We start from the raw sequence: 7462 nt of genomic DNA on the forward strand, positions 1-7462 counted from the left end.
ATTAAAACCACAATGAGATATTACCTTACACTGGTCAGAATAACTATCATCAATAAATCAACAAACAACAAGTGCTGGAGAAAATGTGGAAAAAGGGGAACCCTTTTGAACTGCTGGTGGGAATGAAGATTGGTTCAGCCACTGTGGAAAACAGTAGGGAGATACCTCAAAAATTAAAAGTATAACTGTCTTATAAACCAGCAATTCCATTTCTGATAATTTATCTGAAGATACTTTGTATGTAATTTAAATCACATAAGACATTACATTCTTTGCTTTAAGCATAAAACACAACTTAAAAAATCAAAAGGAAGTGCCATACCTGTTTTATTCATCCATGTTACACAAAATAAGTTATTTTCTCTTTTCTGAGGTCCCAAGATGACTACTACCCTTTTTCTTTGCTCTCAATTTAAAGAACTTCCTGTAGCCTTTTTTTCTTTTCTTTTTTTAAAAAGTAGACATGATGATGACAGCATTTCATTATTTTCTTAGTCTAAGGATATCCTAAATTCTCCATCACCATGAATTATGTTTTTGCTGGGTAGAAGGTCCTAGAATATCCTGTAATATCTATGTTAGTTTGTGTGTGTGTGTGTATGAGTTTATTAGGAAACCAAGCCTGAGCACCTGGATTACTAATGGTGTAGTTTGGGACCACAGGTCACCAAACTCAAGATCCAGGAAGAGCCAGTGTTTCAATTCAAGTCAGAAGGCAGGAAAAAATTACTGTCCCAGTTCAAATGGCATCATGGTGGGTGAATTCTCTTTTACTCTAGGGAATGTCATATATGTTGTTCTATTTAGTCTTTCAACTGATTGGATTAAGCCTAACCACATTAGGGTGGGCAATCTGCTGTATTCAGTCTACTAATTTAAATGTTAATCTCATTCAAAATCACCCTTACGGAAACACTCAGAATAATACTTGATCAAATACCTGGGACTCAATGGCTCAGTGAAACTGACACATAAAGTTAAGTACCATAGCCAACAATGAAGGTTAGTTAGACAATAACAATTTATTTTAAGAAATACTCAACATCCATTAAAAGTGATGCTTATGAATACTATATAGGCACAAGAATTTGTGCTATCTAAAGAGTAATGATTATTCTAAAGGTAAAAATTGCATGAAGTATGTTTAATACCAAATGATATATGTCCATAAATGAGATTTAAAAACACCTCATTGAAGTAATGATAATTGAGATTGTGGATAAACTTTTTAGTTATTTTATTTTTAATAATAAAATATAGTTGCTTTTTATAATGAACCATTAACTGTAGTAAAATATCAGTATTTTTTATAGCCACTTTATTTTCACAAGTCAATTAAAAGTTTTAAAAATTTAGTTATGAAGAAGACAAAGTCCATAATCTCAACACACATTCATGATTATAATAAATATTTTATAGTCTAAATATTATAATTAATACTTAGTCTATTTCTATAGGCTAAAGCAATGCAATATATCTTTGTAATTAAATTACAGTCAAACCTTGTTTCTTAAACAATTTTGTTCTCAACACAAATTATCTTGTTTGTCTAACAAAATTTTGGATCTCAACTCTCTACCTGACAATGCTTTCACACCTGTATGATCAGTCACATGTCTCCCAGGCAATAAAGGAGATTTTTGTTTTCAAACAAATCACTTTTTGAATGGTTCTATGGAAAAAATTAAGTTTGAGAACCAAGGTTCTACTGTAATATTTATTAACTGCCAGGTTGGCTGCCAGGCTGTTTCATGTCATAGGATTATAGCAGTAATCTACAATGATAACAATGACAACAAAATTCTTCACCCTTTGCTTTATTTTAAAAAAATGTATGACAGGAATTTTTATGTTGTTACATAATTTCATAATGACTTTTTAAAATACATATATTGCATTCCACACAATTCATATGATAAAAAACAATAATCTTATCCAATACTGAATGCTATACATATATTTAATAATAATGGTATTAGAAATAAACTGCATATTTGTTCATATAATTTTATTTTAGAGTTATATTTTAATCCTAAAATAAACCAGAAGTTGAATCAGTAAGACTAAATGAATATATATTTTGAGTCTGTGAACTTGGTTTGATAAATAATATATCCAAATTCCCTGTTCATGTTTCTAATAGCAGCATATGCAAGTGTCCCTTTTACCTTACACTGGTCTGGATAGAGTTTTATATGCTTATCTTGTAATTATGGTAGTTAGCAACTGCTATTCATTCTAGTGTTCTCCCTCTTTTTGCATTTGTTTTCTGTATTAAGATCATTATATCTTCTACTGTTTTTGTTTTCTTAATTTATAATAGTTTGTTTATAGTTTTTTAATTATCTATTAAAGTCTTATAGGTTTTAAGCTCTAAATACAATGTTAATTGTATAGTTTTTTTAATTTGTTTTTTTAATCATGATTATCTCTTGACATGGGATTTATTGCTTTTATTGTAATCATCACTACTATTAGCACAAGCAGTGTTTTCATGTAGTTAAGTCTGTCAATCATCCAGTGTGCTGATTTGTAAGCTGGAAAGTCATATTTTCCATGGATGTTTGCTGAATATTTTCAGCTTTAGAACTTTAAAAAGTTAGTATATTCATATTAAATCTGGAATCATTGTCAGCATTAGTGTGAGGTGAAAATATAAAGTTTTTCCCTTTTCAACTTCTAACCAATTCTTCTAGCACTTTTAATTTACTAATTTTTGTTAACTAGATTAATGTGACCTCTTATTATTACAAGATTATTGTCTACTATAAGGAGAGCCTTTTAAGCAGACATGATTTGTATTTTAGTACTGCATATATTTCAACTGGATTTTTTTCTTTTGAGCATTTTATTCTCATTTATTGTCAAGTGGTAAGTGAGTAAAAGGATGGCTATCTAAGCACCCAGATGAGTTAATGAACCCTGATAGTTAATAGAGTAGAGGTGCCAGGCAGTTCAATTACCTTCACTTCTACATTTTAAATATATAAAAGAGATAATTATTAAACACTTTAAAGGAAAAATGTAATCACTTATAACCATTAAACTCAAAGCTAATTCATTTTATTTGTTCATAAATTTCTATAACTTCTTCCATTTCAGAAGTCTCTTACTATCTACCTTATCACTTGTAATAAAGATTCTGGTTCTATTTTTGATGTGTTACCTGCTGACATCTTTTAAGCCACATCTCTCCTCTTTCCTATTCTATCTGGGAAATCTGATAAGAAAAATTGAGTGTTCTGTCCTACAACACTAGTGAGAAGTTCCAAATATGCAGGCACATCTCAGAAATGTCAACCCTGCTGTTCCCTCAATCACCATAAAACCCCGAGCCAGTCACCCCTCTGTTCTGGCAAACCATATTCAGACATTCTAGGCAGAAAATATTTTCTTATTTTCTTGGTGCATGTGTGGTAACTTCAGTCTCAATATCCATACCAATGTGGGGACCCATCCTGCTTCTCTGGGGTGACTATAACACACTCAAAAATTTCTATAGCAATGACACAGGTACATTTCAGGCCATCCAATTCATATTGTTGATAACTAAATCTAAATAACCATTTCCCCAAGTATTTGGGCTAATTTCCATTCTAAAATTTAAATATAAATTTCAACTAAAGAGAAAATTATGATAATTAAATTGCCCAATAGGAGAGAAAGTTGGTAAGTCCTTCTTTCCTGAACATTAAAAATTCTGAAAAATTCAGTTATATCTTTGTACAAGGAAGTAGTAATAAAAATAATAAAAAATGAAATGAATTGGGGTGAAGGGGCTAACAGGAAAAAAGGGGAAGGGTCACCAAGGAACATGTATAAAGGACCATGGACAAAGGCAAAGGTGGGGAGAATTGAGGGTGGGAAGTAGGGGTTGGTGGAGTGAGAGAGAGTGTGGGGAGAAAATGGAGACAACTGTACTTGAACAACAATTAAAGAAATGTAACCAAGAAAAAAAGAAATGAATGAGGTCAGAAAATAAGTAGTTATACAGTTTATAAACATATTTATGGATTTCTAGAGAAATTATACATGAAATGAATGTAGACAATTACAAAGAATTTTTGTATTTCAAAAAATGGACACAGATGCTGATAATAATGTATGCTTGGAAAACCCTTTATACAAAGAAGTGAACAATAAAAAAGGAAAAAAAAATTACAAGACTATGAAATTTCAAAACCTGGGCATATTTCTTTAAACTATGCTGAAAACAGTATAAGGAAAAACCTAAATTTTTTTTTCTCTTCTCTTCATTTCTTTTTCCATTTATTTTTTTCCTTTCCTCTTCATTTTCACATATATGCACCTTATTCCTTGAGTGACATGAGTCTACTTACAGCGAAATGCAATTAAAATAATTGCTTTCTTTGACTTGCTGCAATTTCCTTCAAACTGTGCACATAAATAATTTCCAAATTTAGAAATACACTTTAAAATAGCATTTTATTGTTATTTCCCATATCACCCATCATAGACAGGGATAAGCCAAGTTCAAATCACAAAACAATATTCAGAAGTAGACATCTGAATATAACTAATGAGATTTCAACCAAATTTTCCACTTTGAAATTCAACTTTTCAAAGATTAGTTCAAGTTTTTTATCTCTATATTTCTAATCTTCATCTTGCGTTCAGCATTGGCCCTGATGTGTCTTTTAGACAAATACCTTTAGCATTTTTTTACTGCTTTATCTGAAAAAATGGTGTCCCTTGGAGGAATCCTAGATACAACTATATAAATAAAGAAGCAAGTAAGTAAAGAAAGCCATAACTTAGCCCATTACTTTTCCTGGTGCCACTACTTCACATCAATCAATTTTTAATCAGGAAAGGAAAAAGTCTCTTTTCCTTTTCTCTTTGCTGTGTTCCTTCCATTTCTCCCAATTCTGCTGTTTTTATTAGTTTAGTGTTGCCTATGCACAAATGACATTAAGGTTAAGTGAAATAGGAGCACATGAAAAGAACTGTCATGCCAATATTCTGCTGGTTGCAGGAAATTAAAAAATAGTGCATCTTTGGACAGGTAAGTAAGACATTTAAGGGTTATTAAAATGTTCAAACTCTAACTGCATGACCTAACTTCTAAGAATGGAGCAACAAACATATAGTATGACAGAAGGAAAACTTACATGCAAGATATTATAATGTTTCTCATATAAAATAATTTTCTCATTAAAATTAACTGAAATTTAGGCCCTGGCCAGTGTAGCTCAGTGGATTGAGGGCAGGCTGCGAAACAAAGCATCGCAGGTTTGATTCCCAGTCAGGGCACATGCCTGGACTGCAGGCTATGGCCCCCAGCAACTGCACATTGATGTGTCTCCCTCTCTGTCTTTCTCCCTCTCTTCCCTCTCTAAAAATAAATAAATAAAAAATCTTTAAAAAAATTAACTGAAATTTAGAATATTGTTATGCTATAAAATGTGATATAATTAAGAAATGAAGGCTCTAAATTTCATACATGCTAGTTAATTACATACAATTATACAGTAGTGTTATACAACTTAAAATGAGTTATTGTATTACTGTAACTATATAAAATAAAAAATGTTTTGCTCTTCTAAATGTGATGACTAAGGAAGTTATTTTAGTCATTGAGGAATTGTTCCATGAATTTACATTCAGGAGGACAAAAAGGTTTAGGGTATTTCTGAACAGGAGGTAATTTCTCTTTAGCTAAACATTCATGCATATCCAAATGCAGATGTAGTTACCCGTGATTAAAGTAGGTAAGAAAGAGCCTTTCCTTTTAAAAAAAAGTTGATAAATATAAATTCAATTTGGGACCACAGAAGCTGAGGGAGTGACTGACAAAGTATAGAAAGCTCCAGAAACTTGGGCAGTATTCCAACCCCAACAGCTGTCTAAAATAAAGGGATATTGGATGTTAGACATCCATGATGTCTTGAGGAATTTGGAAGAGGGTTGTGATCTGCCAAATAATCTGAGTACTATAAACAGATTAGTTACAGGATCAATGTCCCTATCTTAAAAATCTAGTTCCAATGAAACACTGTTGAATGGAAAAATATCTGGAAGTTCAGGGTATCAGAGAAGCTGCCTGCTTTTTGGGCATTCTCTGTTAGACAAAGATGAGGGAAGATTGAGATGAGGTTCCTATGAGGAGAAAAGGAGCAAAGAAGACCCAAGTCACATAGTAGAGAAAGGCTGAGGTTATCATTTTCTTTCCACAGGAGATTATGGCTGAGGAAAAAAGAAGCTACAAATAACCACCCATTCTGCTCTGCTCTGCAGGACTCTCAAGTCTACCACAGTTTTCATGAGGAAACTGCATCATGCATTTGCTGTCTGCCTGAGTGATGGCTGCTGCCTTCTATGTTGGTTTATTTTCTTTCTCACCTTTGCTGGTTTGTCATAATCTGGAAAGTGAAAGGTAGAAGGAAAAATATATATAAACTAACAAAGAGGAAAATGCAATCTAGAAAGTTATTGTCTGAATAACACTAAAATTTCTGTTTAAATTTTAAGGAACTAGACTGATGAAAACATGGATATCAACATTCAGTGAGAACCTGTATGGTAAAACCTGAAATTATATATCACAGAAGATAAATTATAGATTAGATAGATGGATAGGTACATGATATTCAGGTTTGGGATCATATCAGGATCATGAGATTTTTTTTCTCAGAAGGAACAAAAACCCTTTAACTGAGGAGTCACTCTGTTGAGGACATGTGACAGAATAAGGGAAATGGCAAAAGAAAGACACACTAATTTGGGGAGTACATGAAACTGTGGGGACCAAGGGTCTTGCTGGAAGCAGAAGTGATTGAATAGTTAACTATAAGAGACAAAAATAACTGCCTGACCAGGGACCTGAAAGTGTTGGGAGGGTAAAAGAATGGAGAACGCTCAGTTCCAGGGGTAACAGCTGCTCTCATGAAGAAGCCCTATCATTTCCAACCTAACATGGAGCAGTGGTATGGCCAACAGGGCCCTATGCTTCTGGTAGATTTCCTAGCAGTGGTGGCTGGGAATAGAGAACAAAAAAAGGAAAATGTCTCTGTCCCCAGGCTTTCATCAGTGCTGGTGTCTACATGTGGAAGCCTCTAGCAGTTTGCCTGATAATTTGTAAATGTGCAATATCCTGGTATGTTTGAATGAGAGAATTTAATGAACAAAAAATCATTAAATTTAATTTGTTCTTCCTGTTTTTTCCTTCTTAGCTTATCTGACTATAACATAACTCTCACCCTTTATCTTCTGGAGGTAGCATGATTAAAAAATCATAATTGTAGATGTGATTCTTCTTTTTATCTCCTGTAATACCTATACTTTTGTTCTAACCAAGCATTGAAGGGGGAGTTGCCTAAAAATGTATTATATGCAGGTTTACATGATAAAGAGTATTCAGATGAGTTAGAGGTGGGATTTAACACCCAGGAAAAGAGGTGAGAGGTTCTTGGTATCCTAAGGGGCATCCCCCTTCCTTCTG

Source organism: Phyllostomus discolor, chromosome 3 (genome assembly GCF_004126475.2).
Source record: "Phyllostomus discolor isolate MPI-MPIP mPhyDis1 chromosome 3, mPhyDis1.pri.v3, whole genome shotgun sequence".
In the NCBI taxonomy this organism is placed as follows: Eukaryota; Metazoa; Chordata; class Mammalia; order Chiroptera; family Phyllostomidae; genus Phyllostomus; species Phyllostomus discolor.